This window comes from Triturus cristatus, chromosome 4_2 (genome assembly GCF_964204655.1).
Source record: "Triturus cristatus chromosome 4_2, aTriCri1.1, whole genome shotgun sequence".
Taxonomy (NCBI): domain Eukaryota; kingdom Metazoa; phylum Chordata; class Amphibia; order Caudata; family Salamandridae; genus Triturus; species Triturus cristatus.
This window is the reverse complement of record NC_140586.1, coordinates 746,770,913-746,787,304: the sequence shown is the minus strand read 5'-3', so window position 1 is coordinate 746,787,304 and position 16,392 is coordinate 746,770,913. Positions and strand designations below refer to the sequence as shown.

Here is a 16,392-nt window from a genome sequence, read left to right as displayed (position 1 = left end):
TTAAATGCAAATGTCTGGTTCGTCACACCCAAAAAACAGCCTTCAACACTTGAGTTTTTGCACTCTGGCAATAGAGTATACCAATGATGTCTGACTCCTGATTATCTCCATGCAGTGTTTCTTGGGTCATTTCTAAATACTCGAAGGATTGTGGGGAAAAGGATCAGGGCCTACACACATCATGGACATTTGTCAAAATCTGACTTTAAGTCCTTCTGTCCACAAGAGAGCCTAGGCACTGTTCATAACGTAAGTGGTCCGGCCGGAAGTCCTAGCAGCCATTACAAAAGAGGACAGGCAATTTCTGATATATTTACATATTGAATGTTTTCCTGAAGCAATTGGTCTTCAATGCCAAAACTGTGATAAGGTAAACATTGCAAGAAAGTTACTAGTGCCACTAAAGCAATTGTAGTATCTGAAATTATGGGAAGCAATAGTCTAGAGCGCACCTCATGCTGCTTTAATAAGTAAAATAGTTACACAACTAAATTTACATTTGTAGTAGTCCAACATTTAGATTCTGTTTTTCTAATTGGTGTCCTCTTGTTGCAGCTGATTAGAAGGCAATATTTAGTTTAGACCAGTCTTGATGTACACCAGTATACTCCTCAGGATGCCTTGAATGAGTAACGGCTGATCCTCCCCACCCCCCATTCCGTAGCTTTCATATGGTATGTAACATTCGTATTGCTTTGTTTCCAAACCTATAATTTTCTAGACAAGGTGTATAAGAATAATCAGAATGCTTGCAGTAATTGGGCTGTCAATTACAACGAATCCCTGTTTCAAGGCTATAAATATAAAAGAATGTTCAAAAGATGTGAGGGGTACAGTGATTATAATGAGTAAAACCCTCAATAACGTAATGAATAACCAGCATACACCAGAATATGTGACCTCTGGAACCAGAGACAGTTCATTAACCTCCGAAAATCTAGACTTTTGATTTGTCAAAGAAATGTTGGAAATTCCCAAAATATCAACCATAGGTTCCTAGTGAAGAGCTGAAGACATTCACTGACGAAAACGACTACCTTTCTTTTTGTGTACTTCAACCATTATAATGTCTGTTCAAGACAATCTCATTTACAGATGATCACGTCTTATCTTACAGATAAGATGCATGGACTCCTGGCCTCTGTTATTATAAATACGCTTTAACCCATCTACAGATACTCAATAAACAATTCGAGATTAATTTACAAGGGGATTCTATTACCCTCATTGATTGTAAATAGATTAATGGATTTTAAAGAAAAAAGCGTTGCCATGGAATGAATGTAGGAAATGTTATCTTAGTCCACTTCTACTGCTCTAAATGCAAGCCGTTTTCTTATGTATGAGACAATGCTCAGCATCTGAGCTTAATTCAATCTTTGAAAAGCAATTTCTTAATGCCGAATTAAGAAAAGCTCTGTGTAACATCAAAAGCAAACCACTGTACCAGCTTTGCGGCATATTTTCAGTTATTTTAAAAGGTAGCAAAACGTGGAGTGATTGTGTTCCTTCCTTAAGTAGAACAATGCACTTTAGAACATTTCACATGAGACAAGGTTGTGAAAGAGGTGGGGTGGTATGCTACCTATAAACCTAGAACCAGAATTTGCTCTGCATATCAAGCACTTGACAAGTTCAAAATTGCACCAGCCTTGCTGTAGAACTTTTTTTCTGCTTTACAACAGTGGGTTTAGGATAGGAAGCAACAGATTCTGAACCAAACATCTGTGTGTCAAACTATCTCAAATTCACCTAAGCTCCAAGTATCTGTGACATTATCATCATAATTGCCCTAACCCATCTGCAATTCATAAAGGAGCTGATGCCCCACCTGTTCAGACAACATTTCACCCTCCAAATGATAAAATTCACAAACAAACAGTAACTAGCTCAATTTCACCTGGCCTGAATCATAAAACAGGGATGCCTCGCATTTCAGCCCTGCTTTTCTATCTAGCAACATTTGCACTCCACAAATACCTATACATACATACGAAATATGGTATATCAATACTATCCATTAATTATAGAGAGGAGAATCCATATTGACACAGCAGGGATGCTGAGAATTGGTATTACTTGCCCTGGACATCACGACAGACCAAACAAAAAGGACCAGACAATAAATACAGCAGTTTTTCTGATGAAACAAACTACACTGGCTGGAGCAAAACATGAAATCGATATTGAAAAATTGCAAGACCTATCTTCTTTTGAGGACCTGTCCAAGGTAGTGCCCAACCATCAGTTAAAACATGGCGATATGTTGGTTTGATCTTTTAAAGAGAAGTGTGCTACCAACTACCTGTTTTCTTGACAATGGCCAAGTGGTGGCTGATTGACCAATAAATGGGAAAACTTGGTTAGGCGCTATGTAAAGGTTTGTCACACAGCAAAGAAAGACTTGGTCAGCAGAAATCCAGCCAACTGTACTATCAATAATTAAACTTCTGCAACCTGCAATGCCACTATAAGGAAACTCAGAATCCAAGCAAAAGTGGACATCATGGATGCTCCTTCCAACTGCAGCTTGATCTAATTTTTCAGCTGTAAATGGTATTCATTTTTCCCAGAATAACATAATGAACTTCCTTCACAGTCTCATGGGTTTACACTTTGCTAACCTTTAGTTCTAACAGGGCAGGTGTTATTGGGGCTTTAGGGTTACAAACAATAATGGGGCACAAATAAAACAAGCATTGGTAAAGCCAGTAGGCTTTCAAAACCAAAGCGAGATGAGAGACAAAATTATAGCACCTATTCCCAATACCACCTCCTTAAGCTAAGAGAATTCAAACATTAAGAGATGGTAGGCTCTGTTTTAAGTAGGGAGGAAAGTACTAACTCCTTATATTCCAGCATATGAGCGTATCTTACTCTGGTGTTGACATCATAGTCATTGGTTACTATACTGAGTTAGATCTATCCAGATTTTAAAATTGCAAACCTTCACCCACTCTAGGTGGCATGCTTTATAACCGAGGTGCCCCTTCGCCTGCATCTAGACAAGAGAAGATAGAAGTAAATCTTCACATGTATAGCGTCTTGAAGACGTCAAGAGTAATGTGTCTCGAAAAATTTGATGATGTGCTCAAACCCGAGTAAAATTGAAAGTGATTTTAGAGTGGGACGACTGTATGTACTGGGCAACCACATTTAGAATACCTGACACAATGCTGTTATTACTGCCTGGCACCCCAAACACTGAATGGCTGTTTCGTGACCTGATCCAAATGTGAAGGCCTCTAGTAACAAAGCCATTGGTTAAAGAAGCTGACTCATTGCCCTTTCTATACATGCAGCTCTGTGGTCTAATTTCACATGTGTATGACATTTCAAGTAATCAATGACTGAACCAATTCACTAGCTTGAGAATGCATGCCAGTCACTGGTGAAAAACTGAAATGCCCTTCCCTGTACCATAGAAGCATAGGCGATGCATGGCTGGTTAATTCCCTCAAGTTTACCCCTTTTTGCATCAACCAGCCAATGAATACCAGTGCTGCTATTTCGCTTCATAGGAACTCAAATGAGCTAGCAGGCTTTGGCCCACCTCTGGACTTCCAGAAAATGATTTGATAAAAAGGTTCTTGCAGTCTTGTTCCTCTAAACAAAGCTGCATTTGAACTTGGAGACACACCTCAAAATTCCTGAAGATGGCCAGGTTGACATGTATAAGTGTAACATCCATGCTGAACTGTATGCCAAGAATGAGAGTTTAATCCAGGGCCTTCAGTTCAATTGCTTACTTGAACACGAACAATAACCTCGGCTCTCCCAGACCTCTTGAACATCACATCAGAACCTCTGGCATACCAGATAAACTTGGTGACAAATGCCCATTGGTCTAACCTTGTTAAACAGAAGAGACTACAGAAATATGTTGCCTGAATTTGATCTTTATTGTAGAGTTGAGCCTTTGGAATATTAGTGCACTAAATTCTGCATGGCTAAAATAAGACATTGTGTCTCTGGAAAGGGACTGCAACAAAAGTATGTCCAAGGAAATAAGTCACCTCACCAAAAAGGGTGGCCAGAGAGTCGCATTATGTGCACCTTCATGGGAAGAGTGTCAATCCAAGCAGAATGTACCTCTACCCATCTTGCTCACCCAGCAACAGCCTTGACTTCCCAAAAAATTCAATTTGGGAACTTAGGCCTGAAGGCTTTGTATGTCGAGGCCCAGAGACCTGGCAGAAACACAAAACTGCCCTAGAGTAACAATTTTTCTGGTGGATACTTAATCTTCCAACTCAATAGACAAAGGGACCTGTGCGAAGGAAGGTATTCAGAACACACTTGCACCGAATGGGACAGGGGCAATCTTCTTTCTTGGGGAAAACACTAATACCATCCCTGCCTATCATTCTCTGGAGCAATTAAATGGCTCCTCTGCTCAAAGAGCAAACAGCAAGAACCTTCTACAGCAGAATGGGGGCATGGTCATCTAACTGAGAAAATGAGAGAAAGCAATTCTTGGAAGAGAAGGATGTAGCCTTCGCAAACATTTGAAGGAACCAAAAGGGGATGATATGGCAGCATGCCATGTGAAAGTACACTCTTCACTATACAACCTGCACTTTTTCCTTGAAGTATGGATTAAATCAGTTTTGCAGGAACAGCCAAGGAGGAATAGGACTGTTATTGCTTCTCTGAACAATCTTTGGAGCCACAGCGCTGCTCGTAGAGGAGAAAGGACTTTTGGGGTTGTTCCAGGCTTCACTAATATCCACAGAACCTTAAACTATTGAGCAGGTTAAGCCATCCCAAAGGACTGAGATGTAGACCGACCTTATTCAAAGTACTCCAGTCAGCCTTCTTTCCAGAGAAGTACATCAATCAAAAACGGCATGTTCCAAATTATGAGCTAGACCGCCCCTGAAAACATTTGCAGAATGCACTGAGATGTGGCGGTAGATGACGAGGTAAGAGACTGTGAACCAAGCAACTGAATCTACAGTGTCCAGGGTAGAACTCAAACTGCTTGGCCACATCTTGTCCATCACACACAAGTAATGGGTCAGAAGGCAAGTTGCATTTGTGAAGCAAAGGGCGAGGTTCCCTGAAAAGAAGATTTTCTTCCCTTTCACCTCAATCTGTTTCTACACACTACCAGCTGGCTTAAAAGGAAATGTGTCTGTATTCTGTTTGGAGCAAGAAGAAGCATGGCCCACGGGAATCTGTGAGAGGAGTGAGCCGCTATAATCTTTGGATCCCCAGAAGCCGGATGATGGCAGCAGCAAACTGGCGGTTCATCGCAGGGGGCAGATGCTGGTTTGCTCCACATTACGAAAATGGGGCAAATTCACGCCTCGTTGAAGGGGAGTATTAATACAACTACTTAAGATGCTGGCTGTAGAATTTCCGTGATGAGGTTAGCCTCTTCCTCTTCCACAGGCAAGTCTTGCGAAAAACAGGCATAACACAGATTCACCTCTTGGAAGATTTCTAGAATTTCTGCAGGGCCAAAGACCCACTGTTCGGGGAAGAAGATTGCCTGTCTCACTGCTATCATCATCGCCCAGATACTATCATCATTCTGATACACAATGTTCTGCATCTACATGGTGTCTGAGTAAGAGTCATATAGCTCCCTCTAGCCTATCAAAATACTCCTAAAAAGGTAAAGCCCTGTAAGAGGACACCTCCATCAACTGCTCTGCTTCACATCAAGATATTAACAAAGGTTTTCTTATTCAGAAAATGTTCTACATCTTGTAACAGGTCCGAAGCTGGCTCTGGTGGTATTGAGGAGAAAGCTAGAGATGGAGCAACCAGGGTGTAGCAGAAGAGGGCATCATCTCCTTTGTGAAAACCCCAATTTGTGCTCAGCATGGCCGGACTGGCCGTACCGGACAACAGACGTTTTACCAGGAGGCTGGAAGGGTGGGGGCTGCTTTTGTTACTGAAAGCCAGTTTTGTAACAGTGCAGCAATTGTAAAAGCACTACAGAGTTCCTAGTATAGCCAACAGTTTTTAGTGGAAATGTCACCTGACCTTTTAATCAACACCAGAATTATTCTACAGTTCGTTGCTTTGACACAAAGACATATTAATTCTCGTGTTATTTACTTCTAATGCTTTACATTGCCATACAACATTCTTGTGAAGCCTGACCTATTGGCACTGCCAATGCCAATGTTTGTTTCTTTAGTGAGGTGACATTACTGGTCAGAAGTCCCACAGTAAATATTGTTCAGTCAAAAATTAAACGTTTAAGGCCACTTCAAAATGTCAATGAGGGATTTAAAAGAGAATGACCTAGTTAAACAGGAAAATAAAATGCATTTTGGCGTACAAACTTCTAAATTCCGGGCCAATGAACTATAAAACTAAGTATACAGGACAATACACTTTGGTGTATAATAACAGCACTCAAAGCACTACATTTGAAAATGAATACTCACAGTTGAAAAACCAAAAAAGCAGTCATTTCATGACATTTAAATAGATTTTCTGAGCTCATATTTACAATTCTTTTTCTTACTGTGTGGGCAGGATATCTTTTGCTCCACAACAGCGAACAGTAATATTTGTTCTCACTTCCCTTGCAGCTTCCTTTTGCTAATGATATCTGTTGGTGAGCCTCATCAAATGATATACTTTCAGCTCACAGGCACTCCAGCAAGCTTTCACTCTCCTCTTATGTCCCACTGTTTGTCTTTGCTCTTTCTACACCAAGAAGTGATGAAGGTGGGGGTCCTGCAGCTTTTCAATTTAATTAAATGGGAATGCTGTGGCTCGCCCTGTGGGACAGCGGAACTGTAGCAAGGCTCCCACTGTACGTAAGGCACGGAAAAGCATATGACGGGATGCAATATGTAATTAACAGAAGATAACGAAGCTACTTCGTCTTCAAACGCACAGCTGAATCAGACTTGTATCCATGGGATAAACTCTGTCCAGGGCACATTAAAGCAGCCAACGGACACGCACCAGCGGAGGAAACATTATAATCCGTGTCCATTTATGAACCGGTTGGTTATGTTGCAACCGCGGGAATCTTTATATACTAATTTAAACATTGAGTTGCATTGAAATATTCATCTGAGTTCAGTTTTACATTGCATTCACTTGAGTTAAGTTTTACGTGGTGTATATGACCAAAATTCACCCTGTGATGCGATGAACAGGCGTCTTCGCTGGAATGAAAGGAGCTCTGCTTAATCAGGGCAGCCGCTGGGACATAATTGGAGTATAACTGGGCTCTGATTAGATGGAAGTGAGATAGGTGGGTATATTTGAAGGCGAAGTAAGAGTTACTTACCTTCGGTAACGATGTATCTGGTAGAGAAGTTGTCTAGCCGCAGATTCCTTAACTTAGAATATCCCCAGGCTTCAGGCTGGATCTGGAAAAAACTTTGCAGCAGCACCTCTGCGCGCCGGGGGACGGCGCCACACAACGCCGTCCACGTACGTGGCGTCAGCGAGGTCATATAAGTCCCTCCCGGCGCGCTGACATCAGTTTTCTTCAGAGAAACTTTTCTGCGACACAACACGGAGGCACCAATAAAAACTGAAAGTATGGGAACAGTGTGCGATGGATGAAAATTTGTGAATGAACAAAGAGGATGGAGCAAGGCACCACCGTCAATGACAGAGTTAGACACTACCTACTTTTAGGTGAAAAAGCTGTGAGAAAGAACCTCGCAAGCCAAGCGAAGACCCTTCCCGAGTGCAACAAGGGAAGAATATCTCAACAGACAGAAATAGACTGTCAGTACCATGCAGAACCGTGCCGGCCAGCAAGAACGGAGCACAGAGAAAACAACAGGAATGAAAAGTCTGGTACTGCCCCTGTAGTAACGGAGGTCAGAAACAGAGGCGAACAGAGCCCCAAAGTAGACTACCGTAGACAAGCCCAGAACCCTGAGCCAACAGAGAAGGCGGAAAGACAGCAAAAGAAGAAGAAAATAAAGAGGAATCTCCTGGTGAAGGATCATCAAAAAGGGGCCTCATTTTACAGATAAGAAACCTTTGAGAGGAAGGCAACGGTGTTATTGTGACAGAAACCCCTGAGAGGGAGTCAGTGGTATAATGGCAAGTCTGAAAGGGACGCAACAATGTGAGCACCCATGAGAGAAAAACCCAATGTCAACTGTAACAGGGGGCCTAGCGGAGAACCCCACTTGGCAAGGCCCTCGCAGGGAGGCTGGGTGGGCGTTAAGGAATCTGCGGCTAGACAACGTCTCTAACAGATACATGGTTACCGAAGGTAAGTAACTCGTACATCTGATAGAGACATCTAGCCGCAGATTCCTTAACTTAGAATAGATACCACAGCCACACCCCAAAGGTGAGGTGGGTCTGCGACAAAACAGAAGTGCCAAGCACGTGAGCCGGCAACAGAGTCACGGACAATGGGGAAGGCCGTGGCGGAACAGCCAGACAGCAACCCAAATAACTCGGAAGAGCAAAGATAACGGAATGCAAGACATCCCAAAAGTGCCTGAATGGCGCTACACTATACCTGTATAAGCATGAAAGATAGAAACGGCACCAGCCATATACCAGAACAAAAGAAAGAGAGAAAAGGAAGGTCCCCTCTCAGTATAATGGCGCACCATGTGAACACCAACCAAATGTCGAGAAGAAACATGAAGACAGGCACCAGAACCTACCAGGCTAGCCCACGGAAGGAAGGCCGGAGAGGCTACGGGCCCAGGACCAAAGGGTAATAGGTAGAAACCAGCAATGTTTCTAGAATTGCAGGTGGGGACAAGAACCCTGTTAATTGCATGCACAGGGTAAACAGCCACAGATACCAGAAGGTGGCTTATCTAAAATAGGCACAAGGCCGCACGACCAGGCAGCTGGAAGGCTAAAATGAGAGCCAGCACATGAAATACAGATACGCAGGACGTAGACCCAGGACGATTGGCAGTAGAAATGTTGTCCCATATACCCTGCTGATATCACATGAATATCAAATAGGGTGAACTGCAAGAAGAAGGCACCTCCGAACGAAGGAGCAGCAGAGAAACCAAAGTACTAAGGCAGAGAGATGCAGAATTGCAGACCACACCCTCCGAATGGAAAAAAAAAATAACCTCTGTCCAAAAAATAGATTGTCCAGGAACTGGAAACAAGTCCAGTAAGTGGAACACAAAAGAGTGCTTTGTCAGAAATGCCGTATGCATGACTGAATAGCTCCTTGAAACACTGAGACATTGGATCCTACGTCGCCGCCTCGAAGAGAAGGGAAGAGGTAGGAACAAGAGTGGAACCTGCATGTAGACAGAAATAAACTGTGCACAACCATGGAACATAGATGTGGAGGAACACATCCGGTCGATGAATGGCAGACAGAAGCTGCCTTTAAGCGTGAAAACACTCTGAAAAGCTCCCAAGGAGTAGAAGGAAGCAATAAGCAAGAGGATCTATGAAGTACAGATGATGACGCCAAGGCCCAACAGTGAGTGCCATACAATCGGCAGACACGAGTATCAGAGGAGGCATAGAGGCCAAGGAATCTCTTAGGGCCAGTTGACCCAAACTGAGCTATATAGTAGCAAACAAGTACCCCACACGGAGTATGCACACCCCAAAAACGGGGAACACCCATCAGGACAAGCCACAGTCCGAGGAACAATCTGTGGAACATTGCCACAATCGGCTAATTGCCAGTTTAAAACGCATAATGCACCCAAAGGATGCCAATGAAAGGGTAATCACCCCATACCATACAAAAGAAAGACCTGAGGCTTACCACCAGCCAAAAACTCAGAACGCATCAATTGGATGCGGAACAAAAGGGAAACACTCCAGGACAAACACCTGAGGAACACAGATCTAAGGTGGGGGGCGGAAGCCCGCAAGAAGACGCCGAACAGTCGAGTCGGCGTGTGCAGCAAACAATAAAACCCCATCAAAGGGCAAATCAACATGTCTTTCCCGGATATTTTCCGGAAAGAGGCTATCCCGCAACCAAGCATGGTGCCGCAAGGCGACAACCAGCAATAGCCTGGCCTAAGGAATGTACAGTATCCAAGGCGGAGCGAATGATAAACTCAGCAAGGTCACGGCCATCCCGGAGAAGGTGAAGGAGGTCAACACGAGAGCCTTCAGTGCCGGCGGAGAGCAAAGATTCTGCAGAGTCCCAGAGGGCAGAAGTAGCCCGAGCTAGGTCACTTACCGTATTCAGTGACCGTAGTGCGCCACTAGTGGAGGCAAAGATGTTCCGACTCCATGACTCAAGCCATCTGGACTCCCGGGAGGGAGGAAGTATCAGCCGTGGCATGGAAGGCAGTTTGTACAACAAACCCTTGCATGTCCGGCTGGACAAATAAGCAGACCGTATCATGTGTAGCAGGACGGTGGCGGTGCAAGACCGAACGAGCCACCGGTTCACCAGAAGCTGGCCGAACCCAGGTACACAAAAGGGCATCATAAAGAGAGGCTTCAAAGGGTAGAAGCGGCTCCACATTCCCTGACCCACGGTGAAGGACATCAAGTAAAGGATCCACAGAAAGGGGCACCGAAGGGGGTTGCATGTTCAGAATCCGAGTGGCCAAAGAGACCACTCGCAGAAAGGCTGCACCAGCTTCAGTAGTCCTCAGAGGAGGAGACCGCAGCTCATCATTAGGTGAGGGTTGTAGGCCAACCCTCCCAAGACAGTGAGGGTGCGGCCAATGCTCCACTGAGGGGAGCCCCATTGAGGAATGGGGGTCCTGACAAGGCTCCTGAAGAGGTGAGGAGTCCGTCGGTTGTGGATCCTCTTGAGGAGGCGGGGATCCTGCCGGCTCCACATATTATAAAGGAGGCACAGGCTAGAATACCACCGGTATTGATGGGGGTGAGTCTCTCACCACGCTTTCTTCAAACGCTTCCTGAGAAGTCTTATCAACAACCCTGCGTCGATGCAGCGCCAAAATGACTGCGTCCAGCGCCTACCCGACTCCATCCGGCACCGAGGCGGCTCCGTCCGGCGCCAAATCTGCTCTGTCCGGAGCCGAATCTACGACCAGCTCTCCTTCCGAAGAAGAAGAAGGAAAAGGAGCTGGCTCAGTCTTGACCACAGAAGGCCCTGACTCCGGAGAAAGAAGGGGAGGCAGACGAGTCTACGGCGCCAAGGCGGCGCCGGCCCCGGGTCCAGACTGGCGTCCGCCTGTCCGGAAGGCCAAGGTGTGCACAAAGCGAGGATTTGAGCACTAGCAACCGCCTGCGATGCCACAGGGAGCCCCGCGGGACTATGCGGCGGTGCAGGGGGTCGCAGAGGGGGACCCAGCTGGGCCGCACCGTGACGACGCCCTAGGGATCGTAGAGGGTGACCCAGCCGAGCCACGCCCTGATGATACCACATCTCCGACGTCCCTGGAGGGCAAGGGCTCATTTGACGCCGGGGGCATACCCTCCAGCGAGTCCGTCGGGGACCCCACAGATAGCGGAGGCCCCAAGGACGCCTCAGGACCGGGAGAAGACCCAAGTGAGGCCTGCAAGGCCGTGGCATAGGCCTCCATTTGGGCCCGAGGCGCCCTCGCACCCGGATAGGGTGGGTAGGGTGAGGGCGACTGTTGGGGGCGCGGGACTCGAATGTTCCGGGAACCAGCACCCCTGACCATAGAGGAGGTGGAGGTCGAGGACCTCGGCGACATACGTCACAACTTGCCAAGAAGTGGTGAATGACGGCCTTGGGCCCCAGAGGGTGAACGATGGTGGAACTGCTTGGAAGAGGTCGGGAGACGAGACGACTCCGACCGGGACAGCCGTGCCGAAAGAGGCTTCATCTGGTACTCCCGCCGGGACTTCGGTTTGAGTTGTTGGCAGGCATCGCAGTCCGTGGAGTCGTGGTGTTTGCCGAGACAACACATACAAATAAGATGCGGATCCGTCGCGGACATTTGCCGCTAACAGGAAGTACAGGATTTAAAGCCCAAGGGCATCGCACACTGTTCCAGACGCGAAACGTCAATAAAGGGCCTGAAAACAGGCCAGAGGAAACGCTCACTCTGGATCCGCGTTGTACTCGGAAAAGAAGGAAACTGATGTCAGCGCGCCGGGAGGGACTTATATGACCTCGCACAGAGGTGCTGCTGCAAAGTTTTTTTTCGGATCCAGCCTGACGCATGGGGATATTCTAAGTTAAGGATTCTGCGGCTAGATGTCTCTATCAGATCAGTTATTTTACCGAATGTCAAGCACACTTTCCTCACGGATGCACTTCAGCCAATGCAAGCTATTCACTTCCAAAGCAACCTAAGAACAGAGACAGCCGGAGGTGGACCCGAGATGGTACCTGAGAGAGAGGACAATGCTGGAGTAGAGAGGCCACTCATTTTCCACGCCCTTCAGAATAGTTGTAAGCGCAACAATCAGTCACGGCTGCCAGGATACAATATACGATCAATAGTAGCAGCTTGAGAAATCTACGCTTCTTGAAATATTCCACTTAGGATCCTACAGCCGTTGTTGGTGGGCGCAAAGCAATCCCAGAAAAAGTCTGGAGAATTCAAAGGACCGCTGCAGGACTGATCAACCGAATATGCTCACACCGTAAGAATTAGAGTACAGAGAGAAGTGCTGGTAAGAGCAGGTGTACAAAGAATGCCCTTATTAAAACCAGGTAGACTTTTCGAACTGTCCTGTGCATTGAATGGTCACCTCATCACTTTATCAAGAAGTAAACCGCAAGACCTGCAGTGCCTTAAAAACCCAGTTTTACGTGCTAGCCTGTCACTATAAGGGAAACAAATGAATGCATATACATTCCGGGATTTATAAAGTAGAAACCTAGCGAGAAATCAGTGGAATGCTGTATAAGAGCTGGATAATTTACAACTGTAAACAAGAATGAAGAAGAGAGAACTAAATGGTTACTTAACGGTAAGAGTAGGTGTGCAGCTTAAATAATTTTCTGGATTGACTTGCTGTGCATTATTCAGACATTTAGGGGTTGGGTCCAGAACTCTCCTGTTACAGTCTTTTCTTTCTCTCTCACTCCACAGGACATTACTGATGGTTTCTTTTGGTTGGCCATCTGTTGCCTCCTCGATCGCAGACACACCCCCTCTACTTATTGACTTTTGTGGCAATGGTACACACCACCCTTTAGTTATATAGTCAATAAATATAGAAACAAAGGCGGGCGGGCGCCAAATTTCTTTTCCATTTATTTACTTTTACAGCAATGGCGGCACACTGCTCTTTACTTTTAAACATATTAAGCTAAACCGGGGTGCCACGATAGCTACAATAGTAAATAAATAGAAAAAAAAATATGGCGGCCGCACAACAAATTTTTCTTCTATTTATTGACTTTTATAGCAATGACGGCATGCTGCGCTTTAGCTTTAAACTTCTAAAGCTAAAGTGCTGTGTGCCGCAATTGCTACAAAAGTCAATAAACAAATACACAAAGGCAGGCAGACACTGCATTTCTTTTCCATTTGCAAAGTAAATAGCTCTACATTTAACTAATGCAAGAACGATTGCATTGCAAATGCTTGTTTTTTTCGGTGTCATCTGTTGCCACCATATGCTACCTCGTCTAACCCTCTCCTGATGTCAGACGCCCACCCCAGCAACCCCCTGTGCATGGTCGCCATCTTCAGGTTCTTTGTCCTGGCGATTTGGTTACTCACTTTACTTCACCTGGTCTTCTCCTTTTCCTTAGATTTTGTTTGTATCTTACTTTTATCTTTGTTTTCTTTGTTTCGCCTCATTTCCTGGGAAGGCGGGTGGGTCGCATGTGAATTAAGAAAATTCTTCAAGCTGCAAAACAAATCCTACCGGTAAGTAACCTTTAGTTTTGCAGTGTGAATCTTTTCTGGATTCACATGCTGTGCATTGACTTTGTAGCGGTATCTTTGTTTATTGTGGTTGTGGATTTGAAATGAGGTTGTAGTTGCAAATACATTTCTTAGTACTCTTTGTCCCACTTCTGATTCGTTAATCACCTGGATGTCTATGCAGTCCTGCTTTGTGAATGTGAGGATCGATGACAAGGTGGCTGGTTGCCCCTTTCTTCCTTGTTGAGTGTGCTCAGGGCGTTGTTTCCAGTTGTATGCCAGCGTTCTTGTGACATTTGTATTGTCTGGGCTATCCACCTTGCGATAGTGCCCTTAGTAACTGGCACAAAGAACTGTTTTAGTTTCTTGATTGATTTTGTTCTCTCCAGATCCATCCAAAGGGCTCTTTCTGTCTGAGTCTTTGGTTCCTGGAAGAAACTTGGTACTTGGATAGCTTAGTTTATGTGGAACTGTGATAGGACCTTCGGTAGGAAGCAAGGGTTGGTTCTTAAGAGTATGGTATTCTATCCTTGTGTTTTTGCAGGTATGGCTCCTAAGTGGTAATTGCTTGCAGCTAACTAACCCTGTGTAGTTATTAGGAAAGCTGTTTTTAGTGTGACAATTTTTTGTGTTGTCCAATGGAGTGGTTCAAAGGGGTCTTGCATCAGTTGCATTAACACCGTGTTTAGGTTCCATATGGACGTTGTTGTGCAGCCTAGTGGGGCTATTCGTTTGGCCCCTTCTAGGAACCTGTTGCCCACGGATGTAGTGAAGAAACCTCTGTCTATGTGGCCCCTTGTGTAGGCCATTATGGCTGCTAAATACACCTTTAGTAAGGTGCAGGTCAGTGTATTGTCCAGTAGGTGGGTAAGGTATCTCATGCCTGTGATGTCTTGTATCCTGTTTTGGAACAGGCCAGATTTTTGCCACCATCTTGTGTACCTCTTCTATTTCACTGTGTAGCACTTCCTCATAGCTGGCCTTCTCGATTCCCTTAGGACTTCCATTGTTCAGTCTGGAAGGCTCAAGTATCCAAATTCTATGGGCCCGATTTTGATCTTATGGGGACTACCGTCGTTCCACAGCGACGCGACTCCAAGTACTCTGTCAAGCTGACGGCGGTCAGCTATAGAAACTAGACTGCTGCGGTGGCGGTCTTCTCAGCTGGATAACAGTACTCAATCGGTGTCAGGCCGGTGGGTTTGAACTGAGCCGATATATATGTTTCCGTTACGCTGATGGAGGTTTGCTGATGGAGTGAATTCCTGGTGCAGTGGAGCTCAGTACAACTTATTAATCTATTCATTCTCATGTGTCATGATTGCATGAAAAACATATGTCGGCAATGTGGTATGCCCCTTTGCATGCTACTCACACAACATACACAACATAGACACACTATTGATTGCCCACCCACAGGCACAACTAGCGCACCACCACCAAGCACCACAACAACCAATATTTTTTTTTAAAGTGTCAATACAGTTGTGTTCAATTTACCTTGAGAAGTAGGAAAATGAACACTACTACATTACACCTAGAAAAAATACTGCATGTAAGAGCAATGCAAAAATACACGAGGCTATAGCAATTGTCAACACATGATAAATACAGCAACTGCACAAGTAACTTACGTTAGATCTAAGCGACAACTGAGTAATTTGGCGTCGTGAAGGAGTAGCAAAGGAGACCCCTGGATGATGTAGTACAAGACAGAAATGGATACGGGAAGCAGGAAAAAAGCTACGTTTTTACCTTATTTCCTTTGATTCTGCCTACTCAAAGTAGGAGGGATTCCCGCCACAGTTGCCTCGATGGAAAGACACGTCGTAATAGGCATGGTGGTATTCTTGGCAGGAATCCCTCTGACAGCGCTTTTGTCTCCCGACACAGTTGACGCAGAAGCAAGATACTGGTGGAGGCAGCGGGACTCAGACCGTCTTCTCTCCAGAGATCCACCAACATATAAATACAGCAGGCGGACTGCCAAGATGGCGGATGGGAAAACCGTTGAAAAAGTGATGGTGGTACTGGATCCGCCAACATCTAAATCAGGGCCAATGTTCTCAGAAGCCACGCTGCTAAGCTTGGCTTGGCTTGACTTCTGGGTGGAGAACCTTGCCTCCCGGTATGGAGTAGGTCATGTAACACAGGCAGTCTCTGCATGTTGTTAAGACTATGAGCCATCTCTATTATTTTTGGAAAACCATGTTTCTGTTGCCCATTTGGGGCGATAAGGATTAGCGCCATCCACGACTGTCTGCACCTGTTGATCTTTAATAATAGTAGCGGGATTGGGGAAAAACGTATGCAAATATCCCTGACCAGTCTATCGACAGTGCATTTTAAAGAGAGTTGCGGTGTGGGTGCCTGGAGGTGAAGCTTTGCCATATTGTGATGTTACGAACAGTCCCACCTCTGGTGTTGTGTATTACCTCTGGAACACCCTTTCCACCACTGTATGATTTAGTTCCCACTCATGCAAGACTGCTGCTTGGCTGCGGAGTTCGTTCACTTCCACCCCTGGTAGGTGTACTGCTGTTAAGGTTATCCTTCTTTGAATGGCCCACTTTCACATTTCCTGTGCCAGTTTGATAGATAGGGGACAGGATCTTGCCCCGCCCTGCTTTCTGAGGTAGAATGTAATAGTTGTGTTGTTCAGCTT

General features: G+C 45.4%; 1 protein-coding gene across 2 annotated transcripts in view; it reads right to left on the bottom strand.

Moving 5' to 3' along the window:
* Positions 1-16,392, bottom strand: part of FAF1 (Fas associated factor 1) — a 1,868,643-nt gene that overhangs the window by 273,180 nt on the left and 1,579,071 nt on the right. The gene's annotated exons all lie outside the window — the stretch shown is intronic.